This window comes from Sinocyclocheilus grahami, unplaced genomic scaffold (assembly GCF_001515645.1).
Source record: "Sinocyclocheilus grahami isolate Dianchi unplaced genomic scaffold, SAMN03320097.WGS_v1.1 scaffold1.1, whole genome shotgun sequence".
Lineage (NCBI taxonomy): Eukaryota > Metazoa > Chordata > Actinopteri > Cypriniformes > Cyprinidae > Sinocyclocheilus > Sinocyclocheilus grahami.
The window spans coordinates 1805654-1831889 of NW_015505180.1; the positions used below are offsets into that span (position 1 = coordinate 1805654).

The window sequence follows — 26236 nt, forward strand, 5'->3', positions numbered from 1 at the left end:
TTATAATTACAATTTATGCATTTAGCAGACGCTTTTATCCAAAGCGACTTACAGTGCATTCAGGCTATACATTTCTTACCAGTATGTTATTCATAATTATTAATAAATAATACTAGATATTATTTATCAGTTTAATTAAACTGAAAGGTATGTATTTCTGCACTTTATTCTATTTGTAATTAATCTGGGAGTATTTAGTAGCTTTTTAGCAGCCTGTCAAGTATGCAGTCAAACACATACACTGTAAAAAAAAAAATCCGTAAAAAACCGGCAGCTATGGTTGCCAGAATTTTACCGTAAAAAATATGGTAGCAACGTTTTAGGTTTTTCACTTAAATACCATAATTTCATTAACTGATATAATGTTAATATACCAACCTATTGAAGTACTGAAATCTGTATTTTTCACTTCCAAACGGTATACTACCGTAAAATTTATGTCCAATACATGTAATGTCCAATACAGTTTTTCACCGTATATAGTAGGGGAATTTACCGTTAACCATTTAACAGGTTTTTACAGGCATTTACAGTCTTTTACCGTTAAATTCAAATATATTTACATTTGTAGCCCAAAGAGAAATATAAAAGCCACACAGCATTTATACACTGAAAAAAAATGGTGTAGAAACAATTTTCATTGAGAAATTGTTGGTAAATTTAGTAAAACGTAGTCATTTTGTTACAACTTCTTAAGAAATATTTTTTTACAGCATAGACAGAAAAGCAGGCACATACTGTAAATCAATGTTATACAAAAAAGGTCAGTAAGTTGGTTATTTTCTCAGCTATGTAGCCTAACCTGAAGTGAGGGATGTGTCTTATCCATGGAAACATTCAATGATGTGTCAAACCCCACAGGTGAGTGTGAGAAGAGGCTGTATTTGATAGAAATATGCTCAATTCTGCATTTCAGTGTTACTGGGGGATGCCATACATACATGTGAGATGGCAGACTATTCCTCTAAGAAAACTGCAGGGGAAATGGCCACTTCTTTTTTTTTTTTTTTTTTTTTAAAAATTTTTTTTTTTTTTTTTTTTGAACAATTTCTAATCTGGATTGTATCTGCTCCATATTTTGTTACTATCAGCCAATGCAGTTTTTGTCATGATCCATAATCACACAGATGTGAGAATGTCAGTGTTCTCAGCTGAGAAGGTCACTGGCTGTTAGATCCATCGATCGAGTAAGAGCAGATAGGAGCATGTCTGACTCGACTCTTGCATCATCCACCTCCCAGAATCCCCTCAGGCAGGCAATGGAAAACAGACTAGAGCCTTCTGACACATTCAGCATCAAATGTGACTAATATGTCACTAAGATGATTTCAGTATTATTCTTTTCTGTAGCGGAAATGAATATTTTACATCTTATTTGTGTATCTGAATTGTTGTCACACTCTTCTACTTTGTAAATTCATATACAAAGTGATATGTCAGTCCCCTATGTAATATAGACCCGTTCCCTAGCAACCATTTCTCCACCTTCACAAGATCCAGGTTTAAAAATGTTGGGCTTCAATCTCTTGATTCACTTCTCTACCGTAAGGTTTATGATATTTTCTGTTCCGGCTCAAAGAGTTGCTCTCAATCACTTTCACACCTGTGGTCCGGAAATTTGAAGAAACTTTCAAATTTAGTCAAAAATGTGATGAAATACAAAATAAAAACATATCACAAAAAACAAACGAGACTGAACGACAGAGTCATATGCAAATTAGGCATGATGAAGAAGCGGAGGACAACGTTTATTTACACATAGGTGAGTAAATGGAATCACGCTAACCATTCCTTTATAATTAAATGAATGGTCAATAGTCTGATTATAATGCGTCTTTTACAGTGCTGGGTATTTACTGATTACATGTATTCTGAATTACGTAATCAGATTGAGTACATTGAGTATTATATTACATTTTAAAATGCTCATAATCAGATTACAGTTACTTATATGGATTACATTATTATATATTATTCATAAAATGGTCTTTTTTTTCTTTTAAAGCTTCCTTTCCATTAGCAAACAGCCTATCGGTTGGCTCTGCTCTGGTACAAACTGTATGGATTATTTCTAGATGATGTATGTCTTCAAATCTGTCTGCAAACCAATTTAGGAAGTGGGAAGTATAAACAAAGCCAGTCTGCATTTGCTCAGAGACATGTGAGCTAGAATTATATTGAGAGCACACTTGAAGTAGCCTATCAGTGCAAACTTTCTTGTTTAAAAATACTCTTGAAAGTTTTGAAACTGGTTAGTCTTTAGTTTCTATGTCTTTTATTTTCACTTTCACTACATGCTACTCTATTTTTTTTCTCTATCTCTTGTGCCTTGTATTCCTCATATTTCCCAGATAGTACAGATGTCCCATGACATTCTGGACTCTTGAGAACAATCATGGTTTCATGCACAGTAAGTGGTGCATCTATTCAGATTTTGAGAAGACGTGGCTGGGTATCAGACATGATGCTGTACAGTGGGAGGACTAACATGCTCATTTTCACTTGTACTGCCAAACCAACACTATAAATCAGATGTCCTGCATAGAGGGAAAAAAAATCACAAAGCAACGCTACCCATCTGCACAAACACGTGCCTAAATATGGCTTTGACGAAGTAATTTAGAAAATTGTGTAGACTGGAAATTGTAGATTTGAGTTGGATTGGTTTTCTTCCATGACTACTTTTAATGACAAGCTTATAATTCATTATTTTAACAACGATAACTTATTTTCTTGCATGTTACTGATATTGTATACATTTAAAGGTTTTTTAAAACTCTAATTTTTTGGTTCACCAATGCAACATTTAATTGATTAAAAGATACACTAAGAACTGTTTGAAATGTCTATTTTTTATGTCTTTGAAATTTTTTTTTTTACCTGTCATGCCAAAACCCCCAATTTGAGAAGTATTTCTCCAGTCTACAAAGAAAACACTACAAAATCCTTCAATCATTCTGATGAGCTGTGTGCCTCTCTGTGTGTGTGTAATATCTATACACACAGAATATATTATATTATTTTTTTAATATAGTATATATATTTTTTTTTACATATGTAAAATTAAATATATTTTGTTTTATATATTTTAAATTATATCATTGAATATTATGGAAGTTATGTTGTTTTACTTTAATTAGTAAAAACGAATTGTAAATGGATGAATTTAAAGGCATAATTCACCCCAAAAATGAAAATACTATGGAAGTCGATGGCTACCCGCAGCTGTTTGGTTTCTACCGTTCTTCAAAACATCTTTAGTGTTGAACAGAAGAAAGAAACTCATAGGCTACAGGTTTGGAACATTTTCATTTTGGGGTAAACTATCCCTTTAAGTTTGAGGAGCCTCATCCATCATTTATAAGAATAAGCCTTTCTTTGAAAAACAAACAGAATTGAACAAATACAGCATTTGAACCATAATTCTTTTTAAGTTAAGAGTATAAAAAGTGTCCAGTAGTGCTGTTTGTGTGTGTCCTGCTCCAGTGCTCCAAGTGCTCCAGTGCTCCAGCGCTCCCGTCTGCCTGAAGCTCCTCGTGCGCTGCAGCTGCGCCTGCACTGAGCGTGCGCGTTTGACAGCAGCAGCAGGAGCGCTCGAGGAGAAAGAGAAGCCAAACGTACATCAATCCCGTGAAACCGGACGGGTCGAGGATTCATCACTGGAATCGGTGAGTTTCACGGTTCTTTATCTTGAATGCGGCGTTATTCTTTCCGTGTTCATGGCGAGACGCGTTTGGGAAGGAGAATGCGCAGTAGGCGCAGTATTTGAGTCGACGAGGAGCATCCAGTCGGGCTTCTCCCATGGCAACCAATGATGATGCGGATTTTCACGGCGATATGGCAGGCATCACAAAGGATAATGTGAATCTTCGTTTTAAATGAAGCTTTCATTGTGTGTCGTGCTGATAAACGGCCCAACATGAAAGTCTGTGTTTAATTGAAATCTTGCTCGGTCACCAGCAGGTGTTCTCGTCATTTAAAGGCATCATCCCTCAATATTTGTTCATTATGCCGCATTTCTGAAATGTAAATATTTGATTTGGGTATTTATTCATTTTCATTTGAGAACTAGATGGACCTGCTTTCATGGCATGAAGGCAAAAAAACCAGCCGTTTACAGTCATACTATATTATAGTATATAGTATATTTCCCTACAGAAGACAACGGGAACAAGGCTCTTTCATTACAGCATCTTTCTTTCCTGTCCTTCTTTCTTTTTTAAAATATTCTTTTATAGTCTACGTTTAATGGCATTTTCCATTAAAAGGTTGCAAATGGGACCTAAACTCTTAAAAATGTACATATTTGTTATTGTGCACTTGTATTTGAACATATTGTGAAAGGACAATTGTCCGCCTCTGTGTTGTCAACTGAATATTATTTAAGCTGTTTTATTTTCTATTCTCTTTCTTTGGTGTTCATAGCTTTTGCAACACTGTTACCAAAATATTGGACCTGTCTAAAAACAGTTTAAACCGGTTTTTGTAGTTTTACTTACATTAAATAAACATCTAAAATAGCTTATAATGTTTTAATAATAAATAAATATACAAACAAATTATACCAGTAAGAGGGTGGCAAATTTAGCCCAAAAATAAATTATTGTACAGTAGTAGCCATATGTTGGATGATCAACATGTTGGGATATTTAAAGTATATTTCCCGTAAATTGTTTGACTTTTTTTTTCTTATAATAATGTAGGTAACACGACTGAATCGAATGGTTGATCTTGACACATGCAGTCGACAACGATTTTGAGAAAATGTAATATTTGAATTTACTCTGTGCTGTAAAAAGAGTCCGAAAATGAATACATTTCTGTAAAATTCCTTTTGGTAGTTGTGTGTAAAAAAAAATCAAGCATGAAGAAACACTGAAATATTGTAAACCCACAAACAAAGAATGCAAAAGTAATTTTCTGTCAAATGATGAAACCACAGGCCTTCTGCATTGGTCAGTGATTTTAATGGGCCTCAGGTGTAATTTACTGTAATACAGGCAACATTAAGTCAAAGATGTCAGGATGTGGCCTGTTTATGAGGTTACCGGCTGTTGTATGTCAAACATGTTATTTAATTAGAATTGGTGATGCTATTTAGAGTTATTTTTAAATAACTCTTCAGGACATAGTCTAATTAGCAAAACATTTATTGCACTTCATTATATTTTGTGACTATTCACTGCAGGTCAACACTAGTGCTATTTCATTTGGACACTGGAAAGTCACACATTGCAGGTTAGGGCAATATATTGTATGGATGGTTTGTGCTCTGCACTAATTCATTGTAATTTTTCATGCATTTTAAATACTCTGATGGCTTCACAGGTGACCTGCAGGCGGTCTAACATCGACATTAACATCAACTGAATGATGATTAATGAATGAGAAAATATGGGACATTTGCTTTCATGTCCTAGGCAATGGGAAATTATAATGCATGTGTGCATAACAGCTGTTACTTTGTGTGCTGCAGAGCCACAAGTCCCTTGTGATGAGAGGAGTTTCCCATTTAGATTTTCATAGCAATTTTTAATTAGCATTTGCACAGGGATGTAACAACAGAAATTAGACTGTGTGAGAGTGAATGCTAGTATAATGCAGTTGAGAGACAGGAACAGAAAGCCATTTGTGGAGCAGGTTATTTATATTTAAGAGTGTAAATATTTTTATTTTATGTTTGATTTGATATTTTATTATTTATTATATTATATTTTATATTATTATTATTTTTTAATTTTCATTTATTTATTTTACATTTTTGATTTATTTTTAAATTGAATTTGATCATTCTTTTCTAGCTCTGAAATTGTTTTGGAACAATTCATTACTTCATTGCAAAAGTATACTTTTCAATTAATATATTTGTCACTGCTCCGTCAAATGCATCTACTTTGGAAGTAGATTGGAAATCTGAATTTGGATTTTTACAGATTTTGTTCAGTTTTGTTTGGAATAAGAACTTAACTTTCTATTCTATTTAGTTATTAAGTTCCATCATTTATGACTTTTTTGTTAGGTTGCTGCATTTTAACCTGTTTATATCAAAATTATGCTCCATGAAATTGAATTCTGAACAGAGTCCAGGTGGAGCCACATCAAATGCTTTTTTGGGGGTTTTTGGATGGGAATTTATAGCAACGCTGATGAAGCACAACAGGCACCAGGTACGTGCCGCCAAGCCAGCTGTGCTTCATCATGGACCTTTGCCTTAGCCATGCACTTTCCACCATCTGGTATGAAGTGACTGGACAATAATGCACAGAGAGGATCACAGGGAAAGAAGTAAATAGCTTGTGCTGAGGTTTTGGAGTGTTTATTTGTGACTGGTTTAAATGCTGGATATTTACATTTGCACCAGCTGTCATCGGCATGGCAGGCTAGACATTTGCATGCTGGTAATTGCTTTGCAAACATGCCACATGTGCCTTGTGACCTGATTTTAATGCATCATAGATTCTGAGCTGGATTTAAGGGGCATGAACTCAGTGTAACACTAACTTACTGTAGGTGTGGTAGTAGTTTTTGTGAGAGGAATTGCCAGGGGAAATGTAACAGGTGTTACATGATGATTAATGAATGAGAAAATATGGGACATTTGCTTTCATGTCCTAGGCAATGGGAAATTATAATGCATGTGTGCATAACAGCTGTTACTTTGTGTGCTGCAGAGCCACAAGTCCCTTGTGATGAGAGGAGTTTCCCATTTAGATTTTCATAGCAATTTTTAATTAGCATTTGCACAGGGATGTAACAACAGAAATTAGACTGTGTGAGAGTGAATGCTAGTATAATGCAGTTGAGAGACAGGAACAGAAAGCCATTTGTGGAGCAGGTTATTTATATTTAAGAGTGTAAATATTTTTATTTTATGTTTGATTTGATATTTTATTATTTATTATATTATATTTTATATTATTATTATTTTTTAATTTTCATTTATTTATTTTACATTTTTGATTTATTTTTAAATTGAATTTGATCATTCTTTTCTAGCTCTGAAATTGTTTTGGAACAATTCATTACTTCATTGCAAAAGTATACTTTTCAATTAATATATTTGTCACTGCTCCGTCAAATGCATCTACTTTGGAAGTAGATTGGAAATCTGAATTTGGATTTTTACAGATTTTGTTCAGTTTTGTTTGGAATAAGAACTTAACTTTCTATTCTATTTAGTTATTAAGTTCCATCATTTATGACTTTTTTGTTAGGTTGCTGCATTTTAACCTGTTTATATCAAAATTATGCTCCATGAAATTGAATTCTGAACAGAGTCCAGGTGGAGCCACATCAAATGCTTTTTTGGGGGTTTTTGGATGGGAATTTATAGCAACGCTGATGAAGCACAACAGGCACCAGGTACGTGCCGCCAAGCCAGCTGTGCTTCATCATGGACCTTTGCCTTAGCCATGCACTTTCCACCATCTGGTATGAAGTGACTGGACAATAATGCACAGAGAGGATCACAGGGAAAGAAGTAAATAGCTTGTGCTGAGGTTTTGGAGTGTTTATTTGTGACTGGTTTAAATGCTGGATATTTACATTTGCACCAGCTGTCATCGGCATGGCAGGCTAGACATTTGCATGCTGGTAATTGCTTTGCAAACATGCCACATGTGCCTTGTGACGTGATTTTAATGCATCATAGATTCTGAGCTGGATTTAAGGGGCATGAACTCAGTGTAACAATAGTTTTTGTGACCAGAATTGCAGGGTAAATGCAACAGGTGTTCTGTTTTTACCTTTCATATCAATCCTGCATGATGATATAGCATATCATTGGGATTACGGATTGTATGAAATGTCTCTGTTGCTTTGTCTTAACATGCTTGTTATTCACCAAAAAGAATAAGCTGACTTTGAGCTATTTTCTCTTGTCGTGGGTTGATAAACGATTAGTGGACTATTTATTAAATATGTTCCCTAGAAGGCATAATTATTGGATTCTGATGGACCGTAACTGATTTTGCTCCTTCAGAGTTGTTGGTTTTACTAAAAAAAGCTGTGATCAGCAAAATTACATGAAGCACTGCTTGTATAGTTACTCGTTTCTCTTAGTTGAAGTGATTTATTTCATGTGCTGTATGATAAGTTTGTACCATTTTAGTCGATGCACAAGCTTCATGCTTCTAATTGAATTACATTATAAAGCACGGTAATTTGGGTGATGAAACCTTCAAGAAATAAGTGGCATGTGTGTGCCTCCTATATGGAGTACTGTATGCTGTGCTGATTAAAATATAAGCTTTTTTAGCTCCATCTGTCTGGCTTGATTTATGATGTACGAGCTGAGGAAAATGCAGTACTGCGAAATGCATCAGGTGAATGTTTACATTTGGTCTGTATTTCTGTATATGTAGGCAATACTATGTTTTATTTTTCTAATAAGGTTAAGATGATACATCTTTTGTTCAGTTTCAACTGTCATCTCATTAACTTTATTTTAGTTTGTTTGTCTTTCAATCCTCTGTCTTCAGCACTAACCACTAATAAAAGTCCTTGCAGAGGAGGAAATGTGAGGTATAGAGTTCAAGTCTAAGACTGTTTATGGGAAAGGAATGTTATCTTTTATGTTTAACCATTATGGAAACCGATATGAGGACACAGTGAGTTCAGCTCAAGTGCATTATAGGCTAAAAAGGCATATCTGCTTGTGAATTATGCTTTAAATTTATGAACTGCTAGTAAATTGCGACCAGATGAATTGGACAACAGTGCACCCGACAAGTTGAGTAACAATATATATATATACAGTGGGGCAAAAAAGTATTTAGTCAGCCACCAATTGTGCAAGTTCTCCCACTTAAAAAGATGAGAGAGGCCTGTAATTTTCATCATAGGTATACCTCAACTATGAGAGACAAAATGAGAAAAAAAAATCCAGAAAATCACATTGTAGGATTTTTAAAGAATTTATTTGCAAATTATGGTGGAAAACAAGTATTTGGTCAATAACAAAATTTCATCTCAATACTTTGTTATATACACTTTGTTGGCAATGACAGAGGTCAAACATTTTCTGTAAGTCTTCACAAGGTTTTCACACACGGTTGCTGGTATTTTGGCCCATTCCTCAAGAGCAGTAATGTTTTGGGGCTGTCGCTGGGCAACACGGATTTTCAACTCCCTCCAAAGATTTTCTATGGGGTTGAGATCTGGAGACTGGCTAGGCCACTCCAGGACCTTGAAATGCTTCTTACGAAGCCACTCCTTCATTGCCCGGGCGATGTGTTTGGGATCATTGTCATGCTGAAAGACCCAGCCACATTTCATCTTCAATGCCCTTGCTGATGGAAGGAGGTTTTCACTCAAAATCTCACAATACATGGCCCCATTCATTCTTTTTATATATTAAGTTTTTCCATCCCCCTAGTTGTCATATTATAAACTTCAGTATTGTTTATGGATTTATTTTTAATATATTTTTTTAATATATAACTGTTTAATAAAAATAATTTCAGCATATTATAATGATTTCTAAAAGATCATGTGACACTGAAAACTCAATTAATGGCTGCTGAAAATTCAACTTTTCCATCACAGGAATAAATTACATTTTAATATATATTAAAATACAAAACCATTATTTGAAATTGTAATAATATTTCACAGTATTACTATTTTACTGTATTGTTTATTAAAATGAATGCAGCCTTTCAAAATCATTATAAAATCTTAATCATTACATACTTTTGACTGGTAGTGTGTGTATATATAATGTAACTATTAATATAAATGCAACTTTACAGTGTAAATATTTTGAAATTGTAGTTGTCACATTATCAACTTCAGTCAAAAGTAACAAACCTTTAAAGACACTGCTTCTTTGTGTTTTGCATCAACATATCAGTGGCATCTCAAGAACGTGCGTTTAGTTGACAAACGTCTAACGTCCGACCAACCTAACCAGGGAGAAATGTGAAATATTTAAATTGGTGTAGATTCATTGTGCTTTAACCCTGCTGATTTATGGGTATCTGAGAGCTGTGGTCTGTGGCCTGCTTGCTGCTTTAGAGAGATGTGTGTTGACTTTATGACTCAGTGTAAAGAACTTGGAGGTCATGGCACCCACAAGCCCTGTGAAATTTTGCTCCTGTGAGACAAGTTTCTGTTCTTGTCCTCCTGGCCTCTTTTGTGAACCCTGCGTCCTCCCTTCTTCCAAACACGCTCAAAACAATCCTGTATGCTTTGATGAGGGTTTAATATTGATCTAATGTGAGTCACAAGCATGTTTTTTCCCTTTAAAAGTTTTCCAAAAAGCCTTGGCGGCTGGTTTCTGTCTGTAGCATGTCTGTGAATCACAGTGGAGGTCTAAAATAATCCAACTTCCTGCTTTTAAAGACCTCAAACTCCCCTGTGCGCCTGAGACTCACTCCAGACAGACTTCTGTAGACTTTAATGATGTTTTGAGCTTCATATCAGAGTCCCTTGTCAACTGTGAAAAGTCCTTAACATGAGTTATATCAAAAGGAAGAGTAGATAATTTTTTGTGTAAATGCACTGATATTAGTTCTGGAAATGGTTCGATTAAATTTGGCTTCTTCAGTGGGTGCGGTGCAGGGTTTGAAATCTGAACAAGTAAAAGAATGATTGTTTTGATTGAATTGTGAAAGATTGAATTGTGTATCTTATAAAAACAAGCCTTTAAAAACTTTTATTTTGTATCTACAAGATCTTTATGGCATGAAAATGATTTTTTTCTCTTAGACTGATTTTCATCTGTCTGTCCTCATTCACAGTCACAACCTCTGAAACTGATACAGACTCCTTAAACTGATCTTTTTTTCCTCTTTCTTTCTTTCTTTCTTTCTTTCTTTCTTTCTTTCTTTCTTTCTTTCTTTCTTTCTCTCTCTTCCTCTTTAACTCTTAAAATGATATCAGTTTAGGGAAATCCCAACATTATTTTAGCACTGTTTTCTAAAAATATGCTACTAGAGTCATGTGCCTCTATCTTTTCTTTTAAAGGGGTCATATGATGCGATTTCAAGTTTTCCTTTCTCTTTGGAGTTTTACAAGCTCTTGGTGCATAAAGAACATCTGTAAAGTTGCAAAGACTAAAGTCTCAAATCCAAAGAGATATTCTTTATCAAATTTCAGAGTCAGCCACACCTACCTAAAACGGCTCGTTCTAACACGCCCCCACATGTCTACATCACTATGTGGGAAGATTTGCATAACGCCGCCCAAATGTTCACGCAAAGAAAGAAGGCGTAACTTTTATTCTCGCTGTAGTATTGTTGTTGGCGCCGCCATGTCGTGAAGACGCTGTGTGCTTCGTTGTGAAAGCGAAACTACTTTGTTTGGTCTTCCAAAAGAGGACGATATCCGCTTCGTCATGCCTAGAGCTGATCTGTGCTGGTTGCTGAGGGAATACATCAACTTTCACTGTGGACGAAGCGGAATCCAGCCCGGGGTCCGTCACATGTGGTTGCCGCTCATTCGTCGGATCCACTGGGCGCGCCGTTCTTGACCCTGCCGCCTCAGCTCACTCTAGCCCGGCCTTAGCTCACTCTATCCCGGCCTCAGCGCACGCTAAGCCGGGGCTTCCCCTCACGCTAGCCCGCTGTGAACATAATGTAAACTATAACTATTACACTGTTGAAGTTTGGTAAGATTTCATCCAGGGTTATGTATCAGTTATGCTTGCTTAGACCTTGAAGAATTAAAAAAATAATAATAATAATAATGAATTTTTATATAATATTTAAATATTTAAATAATTAAGGACATTAAATATTTAAATAATTTTAAGGACAGTAATATCATGATAAAGGGCTAATTAGGCCTTATTGATGTGAATTCAAAAATGTTGGGAAACGAAAAAATTCTATAAACTAAAAGCAACAGCTTTTTATTTTATATCCCCATATTAAACGCACTTTATAGTCTATAAAGAATGACAGTTCCTTACACACGTTGTGTTTTATGAGCTCCCTGTTATTTCCACTGAATCCAGATTGACAGGGTCTGGCGGGAGTTCAGTCTGACTGTGATGAACAGAATGAACGATTGAATAGAGCGGTGAAAGACTGGAGACATGCTGAGCGAAAGAGAGGCTTGAATTGACCAAACTCATTGCTGTGCGGGCGATCAATGCAGTACAGTTATATTGAATAACAGTGTCACTCCTGACATATGATTTATGAGGTATAAATATTGAAAACATTCAGGCATGTGGGCCCTCCTACGTGCAGTATGACTAAACTCTTTGGTTTGTTTCTGTCGTGACAATATGGGTAATAGGGTTAAACTATGTTTGTGAGCATCTTTTGAAGCATGCAAATGTTTATAAATCCTTCCAAAGTGCTGTTCTGTATCTTTATTTGGTAACTTAATGCATTGTGCTTTTATACATGCTGTGGTTGGGATTTAGGGTTTGATTTATTAACAGTGCGTGATTGTGTCATAATTCAGCAGTATAGACAGATTGACCTCAGGATTAGATTTGACCTCAGTGCATCACAAATCAATATAGCAAAGTGAAGGACATTATAACACCCCTACAGCAAAGGAGTCCTTACCATGTTTTAAAAATATGTTAATGTCAGCCAATAGCCAAATAGCTCTTTAGCTAATTTGCATTGCTAATTTGCAATTAGCATTGTTAAAGGGGTCATATGACGTTGCTAAAAAGAACATTATGTTGTGTATTTGGTGTAATGCAATGTGTTTTATGCGGTTTAAGGTTAAAAAAAACATTATTTTCCACATAATGTACATTATTGTTGCTCCTCTATGCCCCGCCTTTCTGAAACGCGTCGATTTTTACAAAGCTTGGTTGGCCAGCTATCCAGTGCGTTGTGACTGGCTGAATACCTCAAGCGTGTGACGGAAGTGTTACGCCCCTTACCATATTGTGATGCCGTGTCCCGGCGTGATGAGACAACACCAATAAAACCCATTACAATCGAGGCATTTGTTGCATCCAGTGGGGACATAATTACTGATTATAATGACTTATACTGTCATAAAACCATGTCTGCATTTGTGATCAGAGAAATGACAAACAACAAGCGCTACTCAACACTGCTCAAAACTCACGTTTGAATCATCAGTAGCAAATCCTTTAAATATGAAAACGTACTTACAGGCTGTGAGTCAGAAGCGCCAGACTGTCCTTGCAAAGTTGGAACTGCCCCACTTTATAGAAACAGCCTTTGTGTGTAGACGGCATTGTAGTCTACTCTACCAGGATCAGGAAACAGTCCTCCATAAAATGCGCTGCACACATCTGAATATTTGGGTTGAACTGTTCTGGAACAGTGTTGTAAATACAACTTAACCACTGATTTCTAGTTGTGTCCTTTTTTGGAAGTCCAAACAAAGTAGTTTCGCTTTCACAACTAAACACACAGCATCTCCACAACATGGCGGCGGCGGCAACAACAATACTACAGCGAGAATAAAAGTTACGTCTTCTTTCTTTGCGTGAACATTTGGGCGGCGTTATGCAAATCTTCCCACACAGTGACATAGACATGTGGGGGCGTGTTTAAACGAGGCGTTTTAGGAGGGTGTGGACAAGTCTTAACTTTTATAAAGAATATCTCTTTGGGTTTGAGACTTTAGTCTTTGCAACTTTAGGGATCTTATCTATTCACGAACAGCTTGTAACACTCCAAAGAGAAAGGAACATTTGAAATTGCATCATATGACCCCTTTAATGAAGTCTTTGAAAAATGTTTCAGCATTTAATACAGTAATTTAATATGGTTATCATTTTAACATCAAGCTGCAGTAACAGTTACAACAGCAAATCATGACAGATATAAAAAAATTGCATTCAGGTTTGGCTCCATTCTAGTATGAATTTTACACTTTTCATGATCCAAGAGTTAAATCAAGTCCGTCCTAACTTTTTTTTCTCATTAAATATTTTGTTTCACTTGGACTCATATGTGTCACAATAGATTGTGAATGCTGTTTCATGTTAACGTTCAAGTAGTTTGTCTGTTCATATATAAAGCCAGTTTTATGATTTGCCAGGGGGTTGATTCATCGTTAGGGGTATATTTTCCACTGAGCTCAGATTATGAAATGATGTTAAAGTGATTAAAAAAGAGGTAGAATGAGACCTCTGGCCATGTACAGTAGGTGACTCTGGATGATAATATGGCAGTTCAATGCCAGTGGCATAAACACTGAATAATTTAGCTAATAGGCCTACAGTTTACACTACTAATTTAGTCTGGCTGCTACATATTTGTAACAATGTTCGTAGGTCGGGAAGAAGGAGGCGGGAACCGGCGAACATTTAAACAAAACTTTAATAAAATAAACAAACACAAAATGAAAGTAAAGCGGCAGCCCCCCGCGGACGAGTGCCGCACACAAAACACAAAATAAAGTCCAGGCCTGGTCCTCTCTCGTCTTTCACTGCCGTCACTCCTCCTTTTATCCTTCCAGAGCTCCTCCGTGGGACTCGAGACCGGTGAGTGGTGCAGGTGTCGCTCATTATCAATTACTCCACCGGCCTCGCTCCGTTCCCACGGCTCTTGGCCCCGCCCCAGTCGTCACAATATTCTTTATAATTCATTAGTCAGGTACAATATGCTCTAGAACAGGCAGCTAGTTTACATCCTAAAGCCCTGAAGTTCCTTTGACTTGGTTTTGGTCTCCATTTACTTCACTTCGTATTTGACATATCAAGCCTATAATCTGTTATGCATGCGACCTTCAAGGGCTCTAGACCATCAGAGCAAAGGTCAACACTCGACTGTTTGTTTATTGAGCTTTCTTGCTTTCTTTTTTTTTTCTTTTTTAGTTCCTGTCTTTGGTTGGATTGTGGTGAAGCAGTGCTTTTAGGGTCATTTCTGTCCCTAAAAGTGAATGCAAAAAGTGTTAAACTATTTCTGTCAATACCAAGGGATCAGATTTAAGGGATCATATCATAATTTTACTTTTTATAATGCCTTTAAAAAATAAATAAAGGTTTCTTATATTAAAATGCTGTTTTAAGGATGCATGTCAAGTTCAAAATGTAATTTTTAACCATTCAGATAATTAAGAGATTCAATATTTCAATATTCATAACAATAATTCAATATTCATAACAGTTAGGGGGACAATTGCATCTGTTTATCTGGTTCATGCATCTGTGCCCATGAAACTGATGTGAAGGCATGTCAGGGCTGCTGCACAATGCACTGCTCTTGATTTATAATACCATCCACATGACAAACGTAATGCCACTTTGTATAATGGAAATCAAGACTCAGACTAATTTTGCATGTGCGCTCTGTGTGTCTGTTGCTGCCAGAGACGGGCGCTCTGGACGTGCACATGGAAATGACATTGCTGCCCGCTCAAGCCTGACTCCTTACAAATAAGGCCAAATGGGGCTCTAATATGCTGTTGTGGACAATCGCTTTTGTCATTTTGTCCGGTAGAGGCCAGATATAGTTGACTATTTCAAATTATTTTTTGTAGGCAAACCCCAGGATATGGAGGCGCTTATTTCAATAGCGCCTATGCTGTGACCTTCTAAGATGATAGAATGTGTTTGTCTGCTCAGCACATGCTGTTTTAACTCATTTTTTCTCTGGATTATTGTCATTTTGTTCAATTACAGTATCTGGCATGTAGCAGTGTAGTCCTGCATTAATGGGGTTCTGCTGCTTGGATAACAATATTATTCAGGACCTCCACACTCTCACAGTCACCGTATGGAGTTAAGATATTCCTGTTATTTATTGTCTTTTGAAAGTCTTCATAGAGAAATCTCTTCTTGGGAATGTCACTGCGGGACACTGAGGTGAAACATTACAAATGCAGTAATGTTTTCAGAATTAGGGTGCTTACACACTAGAGTTAGTTCTGATGGAGCATTTCATGATGGATAGGGATGTGTAAGATCCGTTTTGTGCCGTGTCAATTTGAAATCAGGTGCGAATATGGTTGGATTTCTGAAAGCACAACTGTGTGTGTGTTTTCATTTGGAAAATGTAGGCAAATTTGTAAAGTGTTTGATTTTCTGCAATGCATCTCTGGGATGTTGCTTGTTGGATGTTTAATGACATTGTTTTTGCAACATTTAGATGTATGTAAATCCTATTTTTTCATTGTCAGGTGCTCATGTACTGTATATTCAGCCAATAAACAAGATGATCAGGTCTTGTACGAAAAGGGGTCACAACTTTGATTTGATTTGATTTGATTTGATTCTATTTATTACTAGGATATAATTATTATATTATATTATATTGTTTTATTATTTTATAATGTATTCAGAAAGGGACAGTGGTTAAGTATTTTGTTATTTTATATATTTTTTATATTTATTTATTTATTTTATTTTAATTATTTAATTTTTTTTTAAAGAATGTCACATTGGATGCTCAGTGAATAGAGATGTTCAAATGTCTCTATCAGCTGACATCTTTTCTTGACTTTGCTACTGTTCAGTCTGCTGCACACAGGGTGAGTGTGTCCGGTGTGATTCACGAGCCTTAGGGAGTTGATCTGGGAAGATTTCTCATCAGCTGAGTTACTGGCTTAAGGAGAAATCTCTCTATAGTGGGCCTAATAATAGCCATCACAGAAGCCTTCCTGACCCTCTCTTCTCTCATCCATCAGATGTATAGCTCCCTTCAGAGTGAAATACGGCCCAGTAGTTCCCCAGTTCTCCCACTCTCTTTTTTTATAACCACCAGCTTGACGTGTTTTCTTTTGATGAATACGTTTCTCATTAGCTTTCTCTTGGCCGACTCTCCCTCTGTGTCTGATTCTTTGCTTTGGTTTGTTCTTTCCGTGCTTGCTCATTGTATGTTACACAAGATTAGTTTCTCTCCGGAGTGCCGGCTTAATGTCTGGTAGGTCAGGGTCGCCGGGGTGGCCCCACCATCGCCGGGCCTTGTTGCCACAGTGAGTCTCCATGGTGATGATGTTGTGTGATCAGGAGCTTGAAAGAGCGACTGAGTTATGTGGCCATTCTGAGATAAGAGCTGATTTCTGCCATCGCTGTTTACTGCGTGCTTTATAAACCCAAGGGTAATCTTGATTACAGAACAAATAAGAATCAGTATGGTAATGAGCGCTTTGTGTGGAAAACATGGCCAATATATGCTGACCTTATCGGAGAGGGCTGAATGCTGTTTTAATGCTGTTTTTGAGAACTGTGGCCTTTATATAAACAGGCAGATCAATAAAATGGAAGGCACATAAGGCAGTGGTGTAAAATGAGTTGTGAGAGCTTTAATACACGGTGTGCCTGGTTAAAACTTATAGAAATCTGGCTTGAAAATGAAAAATCATTAAAAAATTTATGGCTGAATTTTTTTAAATAGCCATTATGATATTTCTATACTATTTAGTTTAAATATATTTAAATATAAAGCTAAATTAAATTGTTAAAGAAGATAGATAAAATATAATGTGTGTGTGTGTGTGTGTGTGTGTGTGTGTGTATATATATATATATATATTTTTTTTTTATATTTTACAATTTTTAGTTTTTAATTTGTAATGATTGCTTTTAGTTTTTATTGCATTTTTTCTTTACATCATTATAATTTTTAAACATTTATTTATGGCAAGTCTTTGTTTTTTTTTTCAAATCAGTTTAGTGATGCTAGTGGGACAGAAATTATTATACCTTTAAAGCACAATGCTACACCACTTTTTTTGTTGTATGTAGATGATTCCAGTAGATTTTTGAGAACTGTACGCTCGTGTGTGGAACCCTAAAACCATTATATCTCTCTCTTAGCATGTGGCCTTTGCTCAAACCACATCATTAACATAAAATTCAAATAACCATGTCTCCTCCCCAGGGGCATCATGCCAACAGTTCTAGTTCACTTCCTTTTACTTTCTCTATTTTTCCTCTGTCTTCCTCATAATGCCAATCGAACTCAATACATAAATATAAAATGTATTACTATAATATATATATATATATATATATATATATATATATAGTATTTATATTTTTTATTTATTATAAAATTTTACTTCTTTTTTAATCCTTGTCTTTTATCTATCCACCCATTCATCTATATAAAAATATTTTTTGTTTATATAAAGTATATATAAAATTAAATATGTGATCCTGCACAAGATCAAGTGGATTATGAACTTAAAAGGTTAAAAAGAAAAGCAGGTATTTTGTTTCTTTTCTAGTGCTGTTGGGGGTCTGGTGGGAATTATGTCCATGTATTGTCCGCTAGTGTAGATAACTGTGTCCTCAGAGCTGAAGTGGAAATGACAGAGAGTTCAGTGGCGACTCGTCTCTGTGCTGAAAGCCCAGCTGGTGTGTGCTAAATCTGCTGTGTGAAAAGGCCTCTCCATGCCCTTTTGTGCAGCTCTCCAGTGCTCTGTCTATTCTGCCATTTGTGTGTGTGTGTGTGTGTGTGAGGGACCCCAGTCTGACGGATGTTAACACTCAGACAGGGTAAATTAAAGCTGAGAGCTGGGGAAAGTAATCAGTGCTTTTCTTTCTGTTCATATATACTCTAGACTGTATCTACATGTCCTCACTCATATGATACTCGAAAAGCCACAGTATGGCAAAATGGGCCCTTCGTTATTGGATATGGGTATTACTTTTAGGATACTGAAATATATCTGTTCTTTATGCGCTCAAAGCAGATCAAAGCAAAGCATCGCAAATGAGAATACATGTTGACTTTGTGTAAACAGATGCTCTGAACCTTTAAAATGACCATTATATGACATTATATGAGTCATTATGTCAACATTGAAGGCTGTTTTATGAGCTCAGAGGGCTGTAAAATCACATCTAGCTACATTAGGATAAATGTTTTGGTTGCCATAGAGCTCTGCTTTTATAATTATGAATTTTATTGAAGACTGTATAGAGAACAAGAAAGTCTAAATTTGTTTAGACTCCAAAACCAGTATTGAGACAGATGCCTATTGGCGCTGATTCAAGACCGTCTTGAGGTTTCTGTTGGTTCTGAAATCTGCGCTCAATCTTTCACCACAGGATCCTCAGTCATTGATTGAGGCTTTTGTCAGTTAAGTGTTGAAGCTCTGCACAGCTTTTGTATTTGACAGTCATTTCACACTGTCTTCTGCACATCTGCGATTCTGTTCCATTTAAAGGAAACGCTCAAGCAAACACTTGACAGAACAAACAGATCTACTAAATGAGTCTGATGTGTATCAAGAGCTCATTGTACAATGTACAAATCTACAAATATCACTTTACCTGCACTATATATCTTTTTCTCCGTGTCTTTGTTTCTCTACCTCTATTTTCCCCCCTTTCCATCCCTCAGTCCCTACGGATGCTTTTGATTTGCTCCAGGACATGCGTTAACCCCCTTTGTACGGTGACAAAAGGGGTGTGTTAATCTCACCGAGTTAGGAGGCAGGCACATGGGGGTGGATGCCATGCAGGGAGAGTCGAGCGGCCGGGTATGTGTGTGTGTGAGGCAGATGCCTGTCAGAGCGTTCACCGGCCACACACATGCTACATGAGCCACAGAGAATGGTTTGCGAGATACACCGTGACCAGGAAAGGACTGCTGTTGACTCACTGCAGTATTAAGGTAACAGTGTTCTAGCTGTGAAAAATTACACTTTTTTTTTTGTTGGTTGGTTCTCAGTGATTTGATCTTGAGTTTTGTTTTTTTGTTTTTTGGTATTTATGTGCGTTTCTCACACCCTGTGGGTCAAAGCTACACCTCCAGGGTGAACTATTTCCTTTCACTTTTTTGACTCAGTTTATGTGACTATAGTTACTTAGAACAAACAGCATTTTGTCCATTGTGCGGTGCACACCTGGTGTCACCTTTCCTGTTAAAGCCAGTCAGATTTGTCTTTGTGTGTGCTGATTTGTTTATTCTGAAGTCATAGTGTGTGTTGATGGGATGTCTGTGTACAACTAAAGCCAAAGGTTTTATGGCAGCATGTATTTTTGTGATGGGAGAAACCTTTTTATGTTTTATCTGCCTATCTGTGGTATGTTTAATATATTTAAGTAGTCTATATAATTATATATGTGTATGGATTGATAGATAGATGTAGTCGTATGTTATTGTAGGTGATACAGTATTTTTTAGTGATCAGTATACAAAAATTTTAACCTGTGTGGACAAATAGATGGATGGATAAATGAATAGATGATGGATGGACAAATGAATAGATCGTGGGATGGGTGAAAAAAGAAATGGATGAATGAAAATAAAATGGATAGATGGATGGAAAGATGGATGAATGGATGAATGAAAAAGAAATCAATGGATGGATAAATGGATGAATATATAAATGAATGAAAAATGAAATGGATGGTTGAATGTATGAAAAAAGAAATAGTCGGATGGATTAATCAATAGATAAATGGATGGATGGATGGATGTTGGATGGGTGGATGGATCAATAAATGGATGTTGGATGAATGGATGGATGAAAAAGAAATGAATGGATAAATGGATGAATATATGAATGGATGAAAAAGAAATTGATGAATGGATAGATAAATGGAGGATAGATGGATGAAAAAGAAATGGATTGGATGAATAGATAAATAAATGGATGAAAAAGAAATGGAGGGATGGATAAATGGATGAATGGATAGTTGAAAAAGAAACAGACAGATGGATGGATAGATAGATGAAAAAGAATTGGATCCATGCAGGGATAAATTGATGAACAGATAGATAAATGGATGAAAAAGAAATGGATGGATGGATAAATGGATAAAAAAAATGGATGAATAGATGCGGGAATAAAAAATAAATGGACAAATGGATGGATGGATTGATAGTTGGATGAAAATAGAAATGGCTGACTGGATGGATGGATAAATGGATGAATGTTGAAAAAAGGAACAGATGGATGAATGGATGAAAAAAGAAATGGATCGACAGATCTTACAATATTTCAGAATTATCTGCATTGTCAGCATTTGACAATGCAGATAATGCTGAAATATTGTAAGATCTGTCTCTCAACATCTCATATTCCATTCTCTCAGAACCCGCTTCATCTCTCGCTCTCTCTCTCTCTCTCTCTCTCTCTCACCCCATCGTGCCAGCATGCGGCCCGTCTCCATGACAACACCTCAGGTCAGCTCTGAGAGGTGGGAGGAAGTTAGTGTGAATTTTTTGTTGTTGTTTTATTGCCTGTTTCTCTCTTTCTCTCTTTCTCTCTCTCTCTCTCTCTCTCTCTCTCTCTCTCTCTCTCTCTCTCTCAGTCTCCCTCTTTCTGGTCTCTGTGAGACAGCAGCTGTGTGTCACAGCTTCACTAGAGGCTGGGGGTTTCCTCAGTTTGCTTAAAATTTGAGAAAACAATACAGTAGAGGCTCTCCATCAACACATATTCCATTCTCTCAGAACCCGCTTCATCTCTCGCTCTCTCTCTCTCTCTCTCTCACCCCATCGTGCCGGCATGCGGCCCGTCTCCATGACAACACCTCAGGTCAGCTCTGAGAGGTGGGAGGTAGTTAGTGTGAATTTTTTGTTGTTGTTTTATTGCCTGTTTCTCTCTTTCTCTCTTTCTCTCTCTCTCTCTCTCTCTCTCTCTCTCTCTCTCTCTCTCAGTCTCCCTCTTTCTGGTCTCTGTGAGACAGCAGCTGTGTGTCACAGCTTCACTAGAGGCTGGGGGTTTCCTCAGTTTGCTTAAAATTTGAGAAAACAATACAGTAGAGGCTCTCCATCAATACAGAAGGCTCTCCATCACAGCGTCTTTGTGGCCTGTCTCCCATCAAAAGATGCGGGTGGGGGGGCTGTGTCAGCGGCCGTGTTTCTGTTAATGTGAAATGAATGCGTGCGTCTCGAGGGAAAATGCTAATGTATGCGCGACCATGAACCAGCACGTGTGATGTAGAGGTGCCAAGAGGGCTGCCGCTGAAAGCAGGTCCCTCTGTCACTCTTTCTGCTGAGCTACGGCATGCCAGTGTGTTTGCACAGAGGCAATAATGTTTAGAAATCTCAGTGGGGTTTGGAATAACAAAATTTGTCTTTTTTATTGGATAGCACCCACTTTTTGGTGCATCTGTGAACTGGCAAGCCTTTTGTCCTTTAGTTATAATGTCCTTCAGTGTTCCTCAGATTAGCACAAACTTCAGTCACTCACTTTGTCATGTAAGAATCCCTCTTTTAACAATGCCATTGTTTTTTTACAGCGTCCACACTATTCTGAGCTGCTGACGTCTGGTTGGAATTGGAGGATCCACTCTTTCATACAGTCTAAACAGGTAAGATGTGGCTCACTAGATGCTTTTTGTTGTATTTTCACTGACTTTTTGATGTGATTCAGTGGCAGTTTTGTTTCAGACAGAGAGAGGAACAGAGTAGAGGCATAAAAAGAAAAAAGATGAAAAAGAATGAGTGATGTGCTTTTATGATTTATGACTTGCATATCCCTCTTCACTTCACCAAGATGAGCAAAAGGCTGTTACTGAAATCGAAAGAAATTATCATATTTTGGCTGCTTGCACACACTGATGATTATCAGAGATTATCATGTTGAAAACTGGGAAATGGTTTGAGTTACTAGTGCAGTTGTGTTTTGATCTTTGATCGTTTATTTACTATGACTTTTATTCTACATTAAAATTGATTTCGTAAAGATATTATTTAAAGCAGAGGTTGCTTCATTTTTTTACATTTACATTTACTCATTTTGCAGACACTTTTATCCAAAGCGACTTACAATTGGGGAATACATAAGTTTTGTTCTTTTTAAAGATTAAATGCTTTAGTCCCAATTTGTTGCAACTGCATGAAAATTAGTGACACGATTCTTCAAAATCTTTCATTCTGCGTTCCACTTCCACTATGGATTTGGTTAGGAAAAACATTTTTGTGTAAACTATCCTTTTAACTTTAATTTTAGGGCTCTGAAACCAAAATAGATATAACGAAAGAGGAAATTGAGATGCAGCGTAGTAACTAAAAGTGTAAAGTACACTAAAAAACATAGTACAATTAAAATGTACACATTGTAGATGGAAAAAACTTGGTAGTGCTGATTAGTAAATGTGCTGAATCTGCAGTTGAAGCAGCATATGCTGTTCTGTCATCCAAAGTGTTCGATTGAGGGCACAAACCAGTTGTCAGCAGTGTTAGGCAACAAGTGAGACACTTCCTACAAAAAAATCCAATGGATCAATAAAGCCTTATATAATCTAATCTGATTTAATTCAGGGAAAAATATATCTGGTTCTGTGGAAAAATTATGAATCTGTAGAAATCAAAGTTGAAGACATCTTTATGTAAGTGTAAAATGCTAACTCTTCAAGCCACGTTTTAATTTGTCACTTTAACTGAGATTAACCAGAATCCTTCATATTCCTGCCAAGACTCATGTATTAAAAACATACACACTGCATCCTTGACTTCTTGTTCTAGGAATACAAGTGCTAGTGGTTCAAAATCAGTGAAGTTGCATGTAATGTGTTGAATACATGTTTTACATGCTCCAGATGCTGATACTATGAAGACTGTGTGTTTTAAAGATTTAACTTGAAATGAATGGAGTGAATGTGATTCTTCCCTATTGATGATCCCTGCTGTGCTTAGACATTACTGAGAGTGTCTGGCCCCGTTAGAGCAGATATAGAGACGGGGTGCTTCAGAGCTCAGCTGTGTTTAGTAGGAAAGAGCACATAGAAATAGACAGGAATCTCGTGCCATACACATGCGTATGACGATACTGCTGGGAAGTTGTTTTTGTGACATATAATGCTGTCAACATATTTTTGGTTTGTGTGGACTGAGACACATCTTGTGACATATTTCCATGATAATTCTTCTTTATAAGCCTTTTAGAACACAAAAGCAGAATGTGGGTGCTTTTTTTTTCATTAGTGTATGGTGACCACCAGATTTTCAGTGAATACTACCTCAAGCATCATAAAAGCAGTCAATATGTCTTTTGTGTTATATTCCAAGTCTTTTTTATTTTATAAAAATTTTTTGTGAACTATCCCTTTAATCTTCGTCTGTGATGCAGATTTGAACTCTGGCTTTATGACTACAGCTAAATGTATTTCCTGGCAATTCTGTTCTTTCTCCACACAAGGATTAGATGGCATGTCAAGTGTTACATCACAGCACATTTTGAACCAGTTAATGGCAGTGATATCAGCACATACTGTAAAAGCTCCTGTTCACATACAGCATGTGGACAGATGACCACAGTTTATCTGAGCGCCAAACAGATGGAACAGATAGAGCAGTGGGCCAACCCATCCTTTCCTCCTGTATTCACTAAAATAAACTGTGAAAAGAGATTTTATAGAACATGCTGTAGAAATAGAATACTAAACTTGTTTAAAAAATTCATTCATTCATTCAAATAATTCATGTAATATATAAAAATAAAGTATGGTATATTATAAACAAAAACTGAACTGTTAATATTTTGGTAACATTTTTAAATGATCTTAATTAAAAAAAAAAAAGAATAAATAAAAACAGTTCTTGATCCTTTCCTCATGCATTCTCTAAAATAAATAGTGAAAAGAGATTTTATAGAACATGTCATCAAAAAATAATATTAAATGTGTTTATTTATTTATTTAAACAATACATGTAACATTTAAAAATAAATTGTGATATATATATATATATATATATATATATATATATTATAAAAAAAAACAAAATCAGTACTACTTTGGTAATATATATTTTAAATCTTAAACAAATAGATAAATAAGAACTTCCTCTTGTATTCCTTTCCTCCTGTATTCTCTAAAATAAATAGTGAAAAGAGATTTCACAGAATGTATTTATTTATAAATTAATTTTAATTGTATTTATTTACTTAATACACGTAATATTTAAAAATAAATTATAAAATATTATAAACAAAAACAAAACTGGTATTACTTTGCTAACGTATTAAAAAATATATTTTTAATAATATATTATTAAAAATAAAGTTTGGTATGTTATGAACACACAAAAACATATTAAATTATTATTATTATTTTTTTTACATTTTTAAATGAGTTTTTAAAATTAGTCCTAGTTATGCATGCCATTGAATAACATGGTAATGCACAGGGACATGTATTTGTTATTTGTACAATTTATTTTATTTTTTTATAAAATGTATAAACAAAAATAGAATTGATACTATTTTGGTAACATTCTTAAAGTGTAAAATCATAGCAACAATAATCAACATTCAAACCATGCTGGAACACTAGAAATACTTCTCTCACTGCTGTGACCTCTGCCATTTTTCTAGAGTCATCATGTCTGGTCATTGAGATACCTCTCACCCTCACTGTGTTTCTGCAGAATACAAATAAGCCTGGTTTACAGCGTTGTGGCCTCTCAGAGAAGATATTTTATGAAACACACAGCCCACCCCCTCTGTCTCTCATTGCTGATGGGAAGAGAGTATAGATTTTACACAAGAGGACATCACTGAGGCAGATTATATAGTCTGATCAACAGATTGTGGGACATTTGAGAGCCCTTTACAAACAGTGTTGAATAAAACATATCATCCCCGTTACAGCCACACATGTTACAGTCACACAAAGCTGCAGGAATGAAGTCATTATGACTTGCAGTCTTCAGAATCCATCGAGTCATTTCTGGACATTCCCGGCTTTTTAAATAATTAATGCTTTGTAGTGGTTTCTCAGAGCTCAGTCTCTCTATTCAGTATTTTTTAGTCTGACTTTCGGTTTGATTATATACAGACTTTTAATTTCTGTAATTTCCGCCTTTGTGTGTTCCTATTCTCCTGAACTTGATAACAGTGGAAGTGATTGGTTTTTATCTGAATGAGGAACTTCAAAAATAGGCCCTCACAAGAGGCTTTGATTACTCTCTAGATTATATTTCCCATGAGCCTTTGAATATATAAAACAGCATTTTCATTGAAGCAGCTAAGGGTCTGATAGACTGATAAATGTTTTGTTACGGCATTATTAATTATTATTGACTTAAAACTGTTTTTTTTAGTTTATTTATTTATTCATTTTTTTTATATTATACTCTGAAATACATCACAAGTATTAATAAGTTAATTGAATTGCAAAATTGCAAACAGCTGACTTACTTTTATTTTATTTTGTGAAATGAAACAAGTATTGGGGAATCCTGCTTGAAAATCTAATATCTGCTTAAATTTTATGCAAAATTATTAATATGGCTTAAAGCAAACTTTTTTTTGTTGCATGTACATATTGTATATATATATATATATATATATATATATATACACACACACACACAGAGCTGGGTAGTAACTTATTACATGTATGTAAAAAAAATATATATATTTTAATTTTAATGAGAAA

General features: G+C 35.8%; 1 protein-coding gene across 10 annotated transcripts in view; it reads left to right on the forward strand.

Moving 5' to 3' along the window:
* The first annotated feature begins 3466 nt into the window (after positions 1-3466).
* LOC107580043 (neuronal cell adhesion molecule-like) overlaps positions 3467-26236 on the forward strand; it is a 50521-nt gene continuing 27751 nt past the window's right edge. For 9 of the 10 annotated variants that reach the window (XM_016266110.1, XM_016267056.1, XM_016267120.1 and 6 more), the window contains exons 1-2: positions 3467-3668; positions 22094-22165. The gene's annotated coding sequence lies outside the window, so the exon portion shown is untranslated. Of the gene's footprint in view, positions 3669-19244; positions 19518-22093; positions 22166-26236 lie in introns of all 10 variants that reach the window. The other variant, XM_016266687.1, reaches the window with a different exon arrangement.